Source organism: Lepidothrix coronata, unplaced genomic scaffold (genome assembly GCF_001604755.1).
Source record: "Lepidothrix coronata isolate B3197 unplaced genomic scaffold, Lepidothrix_coronata-1.0 Scaffold46, whole genome shotgun sequence".
In the NCBI taxonomy this organism is placed as follows: domain Eukaryota; kingdom Metazoa; phylum Chordata; class Aves; order Passeriformes; family Pipridae; genus Lepidothrix; species Lepidothrix coronata.
Window position 1 is genome coordinate 112301 of NW_016690226.1, and position 15511 is coordinate 127811.

A 15511-nucleotide genomic window follows, 5' to 3' on the forward strand; every position below is an offset into this window, starting at 1 on the left:
CTGGCCTGGATCAGGAACAGTGTAACGGTTTGGTTTTTAGGCCTTCCGTGGTAACCAGGTCGAAATCAAGGAAGTACTATGTCTGGTATTCCATCCTATCTTTTTTCGTAAGCAAGAGTATAAGTAAGAAGGAGAGAGAAGGGTCTGCCCTCTTCTCTTTCGGTGGACATTGAAGACAGCGGGTCCCTGTGGCCACTCTCGCTTGCGTGGGAGTGACGCCTGCTGTGGCCTGTTGTTTTCTCGATCCGAGTGGAGAGATTCGGAGGTGGCTTTCGTCTTCTTGAGGAAAGTATTAAAATTTTGGTTTATTAGTTCTTTATCAGTTGGGTATATCTAGTTTTCTGTTTTGGGGGGTTGGGGTTCTCTTTCTTATATGTACTTAGTGTTTTTATAATTGTAATTAAGTGTAAATAGATATATAGATTGCTTTAGTTCAGTTTATTTTGGTTTTTATAGGTTTTTTTCCCTTTCCCTTCACTTCCCAGAGGGACAGGGGGAGGGGGAAGGAGGCTCCCTTCACTGTAGTCTGGGGGACCTGGCAGGGAGCCAGGTCCAAACCAACACAAACAGTGTGGCCCAGCGGGTCCAGGGAAGTGATTCTGCCCCTGTACTCAGGTGTGGTGAGGCCACACCTCGAGTGCTGTGTCAAGTTCTGGGCCCTTCAGTCCGGGAAAGATATTGAGGTGTTGGAGCAGGTCCAGAGAAGAGCAATGAGGCTGGTGAAGGGACTCGACCCCAAGTCCTATGAGGAGAAGCTGAGGGAACTGGGGTTGTTTAGTCTGGAAAAAACGAGGCTGAGGGGAGACCACATCACTCTCTACAACTACCTGAAAGGAGGTTGTAGCCAGATGGGTGTCGGTCTCTTCTCTCAGGCAACCAGTAGTAGGACAAGAGGGCATGATCTTAAGCTGTGCCAGGGAGGTTTAGGTTGGATATTAGGAAGAAGTTTTTTATGGAGAGAGTAATCAGACATTGGAATGGGCTGCCCAGGGAGGTGGTGGATTCTCTGTCCCTGGAGGTTTTTAAGATGAGGCTGGATGTGGTACTTAGTGCCATGGTCTATTAACCACGGCAGTGTTGGATTAAGGGTTGGACTTGATGATCTTGGAGATCTTTTCCAACCTGGTTGATTCTATGGTTCTATGGTAAGTACCTCTTTCATCATTTACTGCTTTATACCCCACTGACCATGTATTGTCTCGTATTGACAGCAGCTACAGCTGCAGTTTTCTACCTGCTCAGGACAAAGACAACTAGTCAATTAATATCAACTCAATTCCTTTCCAGTTCAAAGTTTACTCAATCTCTGTGGTCACTGAGAACCACTTCTGCACACAAAAAGTAATATTCTGGTTTAGTCCATCTTTAATCATGTCTGACAAAATTGACCTGTTGGATAATATTGGGTTATATTCATTGCCTTCAGGAAATATTGAAACTGTAAGAAGAGAACTGTAATTTCAGATGACTTACACTTCAACCATTTAAAACCCCCTGTTGTCAACTTGAGACTGTCAAGCACAAGGTTTGTTTCAGCTAAGTTCAGCCACCTAAAAATCAGGTATATATAGAAGTATGAATTCAGACTCCCTCTGTAATCAGTGGGGAGACATAAGTGGCTACACATGACATTGCCTCCTCCATTAGAGACACCTCTTAGGATGACATGAATGCTGCCTAGGATAGGAAGCTCATCTGTCCATGTAGCCTGTATTGTTAATGAGATGAGAGGGGTCCTTCAGAGCGGTAATTCAAAGACAGATTTTTGTGCTTTGTGGTGCAGGAAGAAGCTGGAGAATGTAGAGAAGGCCAGTCTGTAGTCACAGGTCTGGCATGCATCTAGTTCTCCATGCAAATGCTTTTCTTGCTAAAAGATAGTATTGGGAATTAGAAGGGTAGTGTCTTTTGGTTGTCATCCAGTGCCTGGTGAATAAGTTGCTTAGGATTTTCATAGCAATAAGGAGATTCCTGAGCTGTAGCTGCCCAGCAATTCTTCCTTCCCAACCTTCCTGACCACAGCTCATCCCCTGTCTTCGAAAGGCCTTTCTGCAGTGTATGTCTCCTATGGTAGCAAAGAGGTTAATGAACAAGCCACCCAATACAGTCTGCTTAGGATAACAGACTCAGGTGTTGAACTGCCTGTCAGATACCTCAAGGCCAAACGCAAATGAATATAGGAGCAAAGCAGAAGATGTCCCTGGTTGCTGAGGGAAATGAACAGGGCCTGGAGATGGCTGGGGGAAGCAGTCTGACAGCCAGCCATCAAAAGCCAGGTGGATTGATTAGTCTGCCAAGAAGCAGCTTGGTGAAAGCAATATGTAAAACGTAAATGTCAGGAAGCAACATGAGCTTTGGAGCTCTGTGAATAGCCTCTAAAGACCAAGCCTGATGTGCCAAAGAGCCTTTATTCACAGAGGTCAGTCCTCTTGCCTGTCACTGAGTAAGGAGGATGGACTGAACTTTCCAAATCCAGAAAACGATATGGGTCTTATCAAAGCATTTTATTTTGTGCATCCTTAGGGTAACTCGTGCCTCTTGATGAGCATCCCTCTGGTCACAGAGAGCTGCACGCATTACAGCCCACTAAGGGGTAAAAGCCCAGTCAAGGCCCTTTGGTCCTGCAGACAAGATTGGTAAAGATCACAACAAACAGAACTGACCTTCCTGAAGCCTGATGAACTGGGAACAAGAGACTAAGCACTAATGTAGGGCTTAAATCCTCCCTGGTTCCTCTCCTGGAAGAACAGGTTTTTGTGAGCTGAGTAATCTTCATTGCTCTTGCTCCTGGCCTCAGAATACATAGGAACAGCAGCCCACCGAGCCCTGTACTTTCCTTACTGTGCCTCAGCACAGGACTGGCAGACCTTCTTTGCCGGAAGAACTGTCAGCATGGAGCTTCATGCTCCATTCAGCTGTGGGCCTCTCCATTGAGATTTCCAATGAGCGTAAATGTAACTAGCTCCAAAAGAGCTGTGGTTTTAGTGGTATGGGCACCTGTCCACTAAGAAGTGTGCTGAAACCTCTGACGCATTTCACAGGTTCCACCAGAGACCCATCAAACACTAATAACATTCAATCACTGCTAACCAAGGCTGATTTTGGACCAGATGCTTGGAAGTGAAATACTACCTATCCCACCACAAGCCCCTGCCATAAGTCAATTATACATTGCAATATTTGAAACCAATAAAACAGAGCTTTTTACTATATGACATGGCTTTCTTTGGAAGGCATTGCAACCACAGTGGAGTTTGGAAACTTCACACATAGCTTATTTTTTTCTTTAATGACTTTATACATATATATCTTGTTACCAACCTTTTTATACACATAATTTTATTTTTTTTTAAATTGCAAAGAATATTTTGTTTCCTTGTTTCAGTTTGGCAATGAACTATATAATCTTGTTCCTTATTTAGATGCATTTGTTCACTATTCAGACAGCATTACTACTGCCCACAATTAGAATCCACCGTAATTCAAACACCATCACTTATCACACTCCAACCCACTCAATAGACAGTGTGGTAGCAGAGAGATCAACACATCTTTTGAGAGAACCTAAAGCCGGAGTCTGAGCAGTGGTTTGATGCAGAGAGCTTCACCAACTCTAATGGTGTCTAGTCACTTTGGTGGGCAGTCAAAGGCCACCAGATGCAAAGGTAAGCCATATCTCTTACATATGACCTATAAGCTAACAGGGATTTGTAGTGATTTGGCATAATCCAGACTTAGTTTTGCATGAGGACAAGCTGCTGCTGGTTTCAGCTGGCTCTGAAAGAGCCCCTTAGATGAACAAAGCAGATCTTGACTGGAGCTTAGGTAGCTCTGTATGGTGAATAACTTAATAACCCTGATGTTACCCAGAGAGAGGTCATCTGTCAGCACACCATTAACTCCAGGAAGAAGGAAAATTTCGATACATAAGAAAAAAACCCTTGTTGTTTAGTGTCAGTTGAATTTATCAAATGAGATGCATCCACAAATTCAGTGCTGCAGTGGAAAAGAGCAACAGTCCCTACAAGTGAAGGAAAGCAAAAATAAGAGTTGCAATTTTCTTATTAAAAGAGGAAACAGATGGAGAGAGAGGTGATAATTCAGTAGGAAACACTAAATTAAAAGAGAGATATCCTATCTCTGTCCCAGAGACACTAAAGAAAATAAAACAACCTAGAGAAGCTCTTCGGCAATTTTAAGAAAACCCAGTCCTAGAGGGACAGGGAATTGTTTCTTTGTGGCAAGATGGGGACCAATTCCCACTCCAGGCTATTCCGTCTTGACTCTCTCACCTCCCTTCCCCCTCCACTTTCCCGATCTGCAGCCTTGGCCTGCTATCCCTTTGCTGCTGCTCTCCCCTTATCCTTCGCTGTCTTTTTGACTTTTAGCAGTTCCCTAGCAACAGCTGTTTGCAGCTGAGAGGAAGAGCTCTGGACATTTTGCAGGCATAGCAGTGGGCAGGGCTCAGCCTTGGCTCATGGGTGATGGCTGACCCCAGAACTGGGGGAACACGGAGCAGCTCCAGGGCAACAATTTCTGCACTGATCTCTGGTTATGACCTGAGACAGTGGGGCAGCAACTAACTCTTAAGCCTCAGTTGTTCTTCTTGCTGGTTAACAACAGGTTACTCATTCTGCTTAATCTGAAACACTTATTTCCCCTTGCCAAGCACTGGGCTTCACCCAGTGGAAAAGCCTGTCAGTGTGGCAATCCTATGGTAGGGACATAGGGACATAGGTATTCAGATATGGCACAAGTGTCCCCATTCCTCTTGTTAAAAATAAGAGCTCTGATTTTTATGTATTGGATGTTGTCCTGACCACCCTGCTGTCCATCCCACCTTGCTGCTGGAGGCTGTTACCTCTGGAGCAGAATTAGGAAAGGTGTGCTCACAGCTCAATGGCTGCACTTCACAGTGGCACGTGTTAGCCAGAGCCACATGGGCTACATGCAGGGACAGCCAAGGACTCAGGCTTGCATTCCCTTCCACTCACTCTGCTTCTGCAGCAGCAAGGCTCTGGCACAGGGGAGGATGGGCAGCTGAGGGCAGCAGTATCACTGCAGTAGAGCTAGTGGAGCTCAGCTAAAAGAGTGCTAACTTATCATTATTATTGATGATGTTGTTACTATTATTGTTATCATTATTATAGTCCCCTTCTAATTCGCCCTGAAGAGACCAAACCTGTGTTACTTCATACAGCAGCCATTCCCTCACCACCCCCAAACTTCTCCTGTCAGAAGTGCTTAAGTTACTCCGGAAAATATGATGCAAGTTTTTAAGCCATTTGGTAGGACTTTTGAAAATTGGACTCCAAGTCATCACACTGCAATAATGAAGTTACTCCAGAATAGAGTAGTACACTAGCTAAATTTGTAAGGTGGGCACATACTTACATAAACCTATAATGCCAACTGATCAAAGCATCTGAAAGACCCCACAGAATAGTTATTTCATTTTAAAACAGAAGAAGAAAAAAGACAAGGTTTTCTCCATTATCCAACAAAACAAATGGCCAGTGTTTTTTATCAGGCAGCCACTGATGTGTGAATTCTGTGATAGTGCCTTGATCATAGGTTTTTTCCTCCTGTTTATTCCAAGCTTCTTAACTATCATGTTGAATAAAGGTGCAGAACTGTCTTGCATGATGGAAATTATATGTCTGGATGTGTTGTGAATCTGACCTCATCCTCGGTCTTGTCTTTTTCCAGAGTGGTGTTTTGTCTCTGCCTTGCTCATCCCTGTATGGTCTTGGCAGCCCTGCCAGCTGGCACACCTTATGTATGAGACACATCAGTTACCCATTGTTTCACCCCACCTCCCACCACCTGGTGCAGTGTCCACATTTCCTGGCAATTCAGGAGGTTGTTCAGCACTCTTAGCAGTGTCCCCCTCCGGTACCCCGCGTGTCTGCCAGCCAGCTGTGTCCGGGGCTGGGGATCCCACAGCAGGAGAGAGGATGCTGCCTCCACAGCTGCTACCAAGTATGTGACTTCTAATCCCCACATGTGTCCCATATGCACATGTGTGGGGTAGGAGTAGACTTTCCCTGCCCACCCCATGTGACTTGGGATACTACAGTGACTTAAGAGTGCTGTAAGTTACAGAGTAGTGTTAAGGTGAAGCCTCGTAAAGGATAACTAGGTGCCTTTTCTCTCCTAGCCTAAAGAGACCCAATCTGTACGTTGCCCTTGCTGTCCTCTACATCAACAGCAATCATCATTTGCACTTGTATCCCCTTCTCCTTGCTCTACCATTTTCACTTTCCAAGCTCTGTCCCTAAGCCTGCATCTCTATGACAGTAATCTCTGTTGTCTGGAGGAGCTGCTGTGCAGACTGGGATAGGATGTAAATGGATGGTAGATGGGATGGAGGAAGTACATGTGGGCAGAAGGCTGCTCAAGTAGAGAGAAGAGACAGTGGGGTATAGGGAAGGTAGCAAATTGGAAATGGAGCCCATATACTCCAGGGAGTAAGAAAGGAACAAAGGACATCAGGGGAAGAAGGAGCAAGAGAACTGGAGGAAAATTGACAGACTTGTCTGTCATCTCCTACTAATCTGAAAATCCCACTGTCATCCTCTCTTGCTCACACTTCCCATCACACTGATGCTGCCCAAAGTATCACTGATTCTTCCCACGCTCCCCCACTTTTCAGCCTTTGGAACTGCCTTCCTTGCCCTTTTCCACCTCTTGCAGAAAATCACTTTTCTTACCCAAAACATGCTGGCAAGCAAGAAAATTCTCTGAGGCTGAAAAACCTTGGTGTGCTGGGGTCGTGACCTGATGCCTGGGAATTTACCTTCTGATCTTTTATTTTTTTACACCAACCTCACAGGAGCTGAGCTGTGCCTGCTCTCACACCTCTGTGAGCTGCAAACAGCAACTCCTTCTTTGGTCCACAGCTGAGACCTCTCTACTGGGGTGAAAACATACCCATATCCTATGGCCACACATTTTTCCTTTTGTGTCCTTTCTGAACTTCCTATTTTTTTCCCCTGGTTCCTGCTCTTCTGTATATCTTAGCTACTTTCATTCTTTTTGCATTTCCTTCTTTTTTTTTGACAGTATTCAGTTTTTGTCTTATCTCCAATCCTAAGCTCGTCTCTCTGTCAATCACCCAGGCTCAGCAGCAAAATAGTTAATTTGAAGTGCCCTCATTAGACTTGAAATGAGATTAGTTGTAGGGTACAGGAGTTTTCACTTCTCAGGTACTGTTTCAAGCTATCCATTGTCTCAGGCAACTGCTTTAGTTATAACGACTCATATTTGATAGCTTCTCTCCAAAACCAGAGGCAAGACTACTTTTGTTTCCAAAGAAATTCTGATATTCTTAGAACTTGAATATGCCATTTGGGTCACATAAACATATGTTGGCCAGATGTTTAATATCCCTGTTTCAATGTGTTTTGCTACAATAAAGGAATAATGAATGTTCCTGCAGGACAGCTTCATGTAGATGAGGATACAACAAATGCATTTTGATTTTCAAGTGTGTAAGAAGAGCAGAGAAAAACAAAAAACTGAATGAAATGTAAATTCCATTCTAATTTTTCCTCTGTGAACTTCATATTTTATCCATAGATATGAGTATAACATGCATTATGAGTTGACCAACAATATACTGTAAAAACAAGGCAAGGCATAATGAATGCCACATATATAACTCCATATAATGGGTCTATGGAATCTGCCCCTCCTACCTATACTCAGTCGGTATCTTCAGCTGCTTTCCAGCAAGACTGAACTTGGTTAAGTAGGACTGAACTTGGTTAAGTAAATGACAATCTGGAGTGTTTAAGTGTTCCACCAATTGAATAGATGAGCATTAAAAAATACTGACACTACAACGGATCAAATTTTGCCGTAATTTATAGATCTTAAAATTCTCCAGGAGTTACTGGGGGTGTGTTGGTGTATCTGAAAGCAGCATTAAGTCTACGATTTATGGGATCAGTTTAGTACAGCGATAAGCCTATCAGAGATTAACACACACACACAGTTTCTGCATTTTGTAAACTGCCATCAATCCCCAGTACTGCCACCAGAGAAGATAATATCTTCTTGTCTGCAATAAAATACACTCTTTCTAAATTTGGTACAAGAAATATTTATTCCTCGCACAGCTCAACCATATGAATAAAGAACTCAAAATGACTAGATCAAGTCCAACACAAATCTGTTGGTATGCATCATATTTTATGTCATACAAAGTTCTCCAAGTTACATGTTCAAATACGATATGAGACAACATATTGGGAACTTGGAATACGAAATCCTGGTTCTGCTAAAATCATGGTCTAGTCACATCACTGCTTCCAATAGAGTTTGTCTCCAGGCAAGCCTCAGTTGTATCAGTGCTAGAATCATTTTGCAGAGCATGGACTACAGATTAAACTGGTGGGTGAACATTTGTGTGTTTGAAATGTATTGTGCAGCCATGGCTGGTCCCTAATGGTGTATTGTCTTCTAACTACTTAGCTCCTTTGGCCCTTAGTAGCATTGAAAAATGCCAGAAGATGGACAGAGTGATATAGAGTGATAACCACCACCAAAAGATGAGCTGGATAGCAATGCTTCTCACTAGAGGGGAAAAGTCACTCAGACGCGAAATCAAGAAGCAATGAATAAAATAGCAAAAATAGCATTCTGAGGTAGGGTTTAAAATGAGCCTGAGACTGGACCACGGGTGATGTGGTCTGTGAGGTTTGTGGGGCATCATTTGGGAGTTAAGAGATGTGAACTGTTTTTTCAGCAGTTCCAATGGGACCAACTTTTCCCCAACTTGTGTTCCCTCTCTGTTCTGCTGTGCCTCTTCAATTTATCTTCTGGTTTTGGTATTTAATTCTTCTGAGGAGCAACTTCTCTCTCTTCTTATAAGGTATTGCAGTACACATTATAATAAAAATCTGATTTCTGTTACGACACAAAGATCATCTTACAAATTATATAAAGGATAAATAGGTGAAGATGGAAGTCCCAGCTCTGGAATGAAATATAGGGATCTATTGTCATTAAAAGCTGATGTCACTAAAAGTCTCTTTAGAAAAAGCCTCTGTTTCCCAAAGGTGGGATTTCCCTGTGTGAAAGTGTGTAAACCCAGAAGACTCTAGTCTCATCCTGCATTATGTAAGAATGTATAAAACCAGCAACAGCAGATGCAACCATTCTGTGTAGTCTAGAGTCCTTTCTCTGATAATGTCCAGCAGTGGTGCTGTGGTAAGACTAAAGAGTAGGGTCAGCATATAGCAATCTCTGCCCTGTATACTCTTCCAGTCTCCAGCAAGTTTTGGCTTAAGAACCCCCTGTATAATACAGCAGCAGAGCTGCATCAGGTAGCTTCTGATGTTTATTTCTTCCAGGATTGTATTTCAATTACTTCTGAAACTCACAGGAACTTCCAGCATCTATAAAATCCTGAGAAAAGGTACTCCAGAGCTTAACTGTGCGTTATGTAAAGGAGCTGTTTCTTTGTTCCACTTTGAACCTGCCACTTGCCTGCCTTGAACATGTGCTGTGTGATTCCGGCATGGTATTTCTGGCCTTTCCTCCAAGCTGAGGCGTAGGAAATCATGTTTGCAGACTCAGCAGTGTAAGGCAGCATACAACAGCACCAGAGAGCCACATAGGAGAAGCTGTTATTTTCATACCACTCCTCTTGGGCTTTCAAGAACCAAAAGACTCCTAGTCTTCTGGTCAGCCTTATTGACTGGATCTGGCTTTCTGGGGTTTGTGGATGGATGTACATGATAGTGAGCCTTCCTGGCAAAAGGAATGTCCAGGCTATCAAAAAGGAATTTGAAGAGAGTCTGTTTTCTTCCTTCCTCTGATTCACAGTCATGTTTCATTTCACCAGCTAAAAGCCCTGATGTGACACAGGAGGTTATTCAAGGCCATCCCATGGCAGTGCAGCTGAGTAAAAAGTATGGTTTACAACCTTACTAGCAGCTGAGCATGCTAAATACACAACTAACTTGCCAGCATGAAGAAGCCACGTGGCTCCACCAGCTTTTTCACTGTAAAGACGATGGAATACATTTTCCAAGCTGCACACAAAACTGTGCAGTACAGCCTCCTTCCTCCCTCTGCATCACTCTGCAATGGCTGTAAAGTAAAACAATAAGCACCTTTTATAGCCATGTTAAAGTTCCCCGATTTTCTGGTAAAGCTGTTGGTATAAAATCCCGACCCCTTACATGCTTTTTCGGACCCAAGTACTGTTTATTGCACAAGTGCAAGCTCAGGTCTGCTGACACTGCTGCGGGGTTTAACAAGAGGAGCACACCGGGTTGTGCCCTCCCATGCCCTCTCATGCTGCCAGCCCCAGTGCAGGCAGGTCCTCTGCAGTGACCGCGACAAAACATCAGACAGCAGAAAAACTGGCAACAACTGTGCGCACATCTAGAGTTACACTCTTACCGGGTTTTGTTTACCTTCTCCTAAAATGATCTTTTTTCCCCTATGAGAGAAATTATGCCTCTTCTCTTCTTCCTCCTGAACATCACCAAAAGGGAGAAGCACGTATGGTAGTAAAAAAGTGTCGTTAAACTACACTTGAAGTTTTAGCTGTTCTGGAATATTTGGGAAAATGCGTGAATATAGAACTAATAAGGATATTCTACAGGTTTCAAATATCACACACAGGATTGCTGCACAGAGAGGAAGTGAGAGAAAGAAGGTTGTATATTTGATGGCTGAAATACTGCCAGTCTCTCCCCGCCACAAAACATGTTCATGACGCTGCCTAGACATAAAGTTCAGTGTTTCATTTCATCTCAATAGAGATTTTATGACTAAGGTGTCGAGGATAAGAAAAGACCAATTTGTAGTTTTATTGATCAGACTAAAGGTCAGGGGCAGACGTGTAGGTCATGGTGCTTCCTCTGAACAGACACAGGACCAAGGGCCTACCTTCTGAAAGTGAAGAATGAGGCAGGGGAGGGGGAACTTACACTGATGAAACATGACAGCTGAGATGTCAATCATGACCAAATTGGACAGGCTCAGAGATGGGAGGCCTCAAAGCAACCACAACTTTGCCCCATGCCTGCACGCTCTGGCAGAGGAGCTTGTACTATGTTTGCTGAGGCTGTGATGTGGTACATGGGCAAACCCCAGGATGTGATTTAATATAATAAAAACATAATTCATGGTGATGAAGTTTATGAGATCGGGTTTCCCAGTCCTAGCTGAACCACATAAAGCATATACTGTCACTACAGGCATTTTGGCTGAAATGGTAGGGGCTTCTGCTGCATGGAGATAGCCTGGAAGGCATCTGTCACCATGCCCCTCTCTGGGCTGGCTGCAATAGTAGGATAACACAAAACTACACTGATTCATTGTCAGGAATTTAGTTTAGACTTAAAGTGCCATGAAGTGAAATGGTTTCCACAGCAATGTCATTTTTTCTCCTCTACTTACATTAATTTTGTCCTCATTTGCCCCTGTGAATCACCACTGAAAGTGAGACTTGGTCTCTGTAGTATATTCTGTTCCAGGTCTCTCTGTGTTGTATTTGCAGTGTAAAGCTGCTTATGGCTGAGACTCTGCTTGCTGTAAAAGACAGAAGATCCAGCATAGCTTTAATTAAAGATGGTTTAAGCTAACTTTTGTTCCTGCTGATTCTGAAGTATGCCAAGAAGTCATCTTCATGCCTCTGGAAGATCCCCTGATTGTTCTGCCTGCTTACCCTAAGACTAGCAATAGAAGGAGGTCTTTATACTTTCCTACCATTTATGATACATGTAGGCCAGGCAAAAATTAGTATAAGTGACTTAATTTAGGTATTGGTTTTCCTGACCTTACTTCTTCAGATGTAGTCAGTACAAAGCAAAAAATGGGTTTTGTTTTATGGTAAATTCAATCTTTAGGTACAAAGGATTCCTAACTCACAACTGACAGGTTAACATAGCTAAGCTCTTTGAAGATGAAACAGAGAGCTAAAACCTTCCCTTTTACTTCTCTTCCCTACATTCAGCTGAGGGCAAAGTAGGCCTGAAAATAGGCAATGTCCCTGAAGAAGGTATATCATTACATGTACAAAACATCTCTTAAGAATCTGTCCCATCATCCAGGCTGTAAGATGGCTTGATTAATATCCCACTACTTTACTAAATTTGTAATGAAGGAAACAATACTGGTAATTTCTTGGTATCTGATCCAGCCTTATGGCAGAGAAGGCAACTGTGTCTGTATACTGGTATCCTTTTGAGCCCTGTTTTCTCTGAATTTGGAATTAACCGAGAGCCAGTTGAAGGCCCTTGGAAGCAGAAGTTTAGGAATGGTGCATGTTACACATGAGGTATCTCAGGAAGTAAGATGGTCTGGCATACACATTTGCACAAACCACATGCTGAAGTAGAGAACAGGCCTACTTTTATTTGCATTTTCTTGATCTCATATTGGCTGAATTTTTCTGTGCCTGTACCATCTTCATCCTGATGGTTTTTGAGCTCCAGACAAAACCTGGTTTTATCACACACATGCCTTCCAGCAATCTAATTCCCCATCTTTCTTTTCATGCTGTCTTTCTTTCTTCCACCTGTTCATCAGCTGAGTAATGAAGTTCCATGGTAGGTTCTGGTGATCATGAGACCTGAGTTCTAATGTCTTGAGGCAGACAGTGGTGTAGTTAAGTTACACAGCTCGTTGCTATGCAGCTTGGTGGCTTCTAGATGCCTGCTGAGTTATCAGTCAATTGGAGCTTTCTGGCCACAGCGAATTCACGACTGTGGTAAGCTGTAAGAGTCATAAAAATATGGATGTCCTGTCTAAGAGCTCATTCTAAAGAAAAAGATGCATCCATGTTATTAGACAAAATCTTATAATAGTTATCTATACCTCAAGTAGTAATCTTCATGCCTAGCAGACTTAAGAATCCAGTGTAACACTTAGCACATATCTCCCTCTGTTCTATATCTTTTCTCTGGACTGTGGAGCAAGAGAAAGGTCCTAACCTCACATAACAAGGATTGAATAGCCAAGGCTCTGTATTCAAATTATAGCCTCAATGCTCCATTACTGTGCATTTCTATCGCCTTCAATACTCATATATTTGAATGTCTGGTAAATAGGGTATTCTAGTAAGGAAAAAGGAAAGATCATATTTACTTAGTGTGATAAGAAAATAGAAAGCTGCCAGCAAATATACCCACATTTTGCAGCTGAGGGGGTTTGCATTTAACAGCCATGCCGATTAGACCACATCAGATCTTGTAATTAGCTGACAGCACTGGGGGAGAGACATTCCCAGGGTGAAGCCAAACTGCAGCTGCAGTGTCTGTACTGTGTCATATGGGGAAGTGACCCATCAGTGGGAAGATTTGGGAGGACAATATCAAAAAGGATCCTAGCCTGCAAAGAGTTCAGTCTATGGAGGAGGTAATAGGCAGAGATTGTTAGAGGGAAAATGCAGGGAGGGAAAGCTGGAAGCCCACAGGCATCAGTTTGATTTAGAAGAGCAGAGACAATACAGTAGCCTCATGTACGCAGGCAAAATCTTAATCTCAGAAGGATCTTATTGTATGGAGAAACACTCCTTTTGATCTTTGATGTGTAAAGGCTGGTTAGGGACACAATGAAACATAACAGAGAAATTGGGCAGAAAGATTTCAGCAGCCATATAATCAAGGACAGGAGACAAGAGGATGAGATTTGGGAGGGTTTACAATGAGGGCACAAGATAGATTTGGGGCTACAACAAAAGAGAGTCAAGTCCAAAATTGGGACCCTACTTTGACCTTACAGGCAGAATAGGTGTAAAAAGTCTCTCAGAGCTGAAACTGGAGATAGCGTTTTACTAGCCAGGTAGGTGTATTTGAGATAAGGGTGGTAAAAAAACCAGACATGATTCACTGTGGATAGTAAGAAAGCAAAGCTGAATTTCCTATTTTGTTTCAGTCTACTTTCAGGACATCCTTTGGCATGTGTTTTCACCACCAGGCCAACTCTCCGAGCTGGCATACAGATGAAAGCAAAGCCTGACCTTTTTCCCATGGGATCTGTTGTCACCTGTGCATTTTGCAAGGGCTTCTGGAGCCATTTCCTACTCATGCTGCACAGTGCAGCTCTTCCCCAAGGAGCTGTGACCAAATGTGCCTGTGTGGGAACACATGGGAACAGTGCAAAGGGAGCTGCAGTCCAAAGAGGCGCAGGTGGGCTACTAGAGTAAACTAGTAGCTAGTGACAACTTTTGCCACAAAGAAGATGTGTTACGATCCCAAGTGAAATCAACTTCCATGTTTTACTGCGCATCTCAGGGTAGGTCAACTGCACCTGACCAAAAAACAAACAAACAAACAAACAAAACCCTCAACAGAACATAAGCCTGGGTAGAGGAGACACAAGGGTTGGTAATTACTGCCATGTGTTTGCTGGAGGAGCTGTGGTATAACGTGTGACACTTTTGGGGAATTTTTAATCCGAAGGTCTTCCTCTTGGATGTGAACAGAAAGGAAAACAAAGCCCTGAGCTCAGCTCCACATCCCACTTCAGGGCCAGCAGACGGCTCAGCCTGCCTCAGGTGCACCTACCTCACCTACACCTCTATTTTAGAATCATAGAATTAATTTTTTATGTTGGAAAAGACCTCTAAGATCATTGAGTCCAACCATTAACCCAGCAGCACCATGTTCACCACATCCCCAAGTGCCACATCCACACATTTTTTGCACACTTCCAAGGATGGTGACTCAACCACTTCCCTGCACAGTTGCAATGTTCACAGTTCACAGTTCCAATGCCTGACCACCCTTTCAGTCGAGATTTTTTTCCAAATATCCAATCTAAACTTCCCCTGGCACAGCTTAAATCTATGTCCTCTTGTCCTGTCACTGGGAGATGATTTACCTGGAAGAAGACACCAACCTCCACCTGTCTACAACATCCTTTCAGGTAGTTGTAGAAAGCAACAAGGTTCCCCCTGAGCTTCCTTTTCTCCAGGCTAAACAACCCCAGCTCTCTCAGCCACTCCTCATAGGACTTGTGCTCCAGATCCCTCACCAACTCTGTTGCCCTTCCCTGGTCATACTTCCTGCCCATACCTGGTCAGACCCTCAATGTCTTTCTTGTAGTGAGGGGCCCAGAACTGGACACAACACTCGGGGTGTAGCCTCACCATGGCCGGGTACAGGGGGATGCTCATTGCCCTAGTCCTGCTGGCCACCCTATTGCTGATCCAGGCCCGGATGCTCCGCACTGCAGCGGCGGGACACGCCGGGCTGCCCCCGCTCCCCGGGGAAGCAAACGGGCTCCCGGGGCCGGGCCGCGGCCGCCTCTGCCACCGCCTTCGCCGGCGACACCGCGGCGAGCGGGGAGCAGCCGGCAGCTGCTGCGGGCTGGTTTCCATGGAGACCGCGGGGGGGAGGCCCTGGCGGAGGGGAGATGTCTGCGGGGACGCGCGGGGGGAGCGGCGGGCAGGGATGGCGGCGGGGAGCGGGAGGGGAAGGGAGGGCGGCGAAGGGCGGCGGCCGGAACCCTGCGCTCGGGAGGGAGAGGCTTCCCCGCGGGCCCAGCG

At 44.3% G+C, this 15511-nt stretch overlaps 1 long non-coding RNA gene across 1 annotated transcript; it reads right to left on the reverse strand.

The window, feature by feature from the left end:
- Positions 1 to 8157: 8157 nt before the first annotated feature.
- Positions 8158 to 15256, reverse strand: LOC108497254. The gene is made up of 4 exons (XR_001874724.1): positions 15113 to 15256; positions 11419 to 11550; positions 10414 to 10488; positions 8158 to 10098 (listed from the first exon to the last, which is right to left on the reverse strand). It is a non-coding gene; the product is annotated as an uncharacterized LOC108497254 (long non-coding RNA).
- Positions 15257 to 15511: the final 255 nt, after the last annotated feature.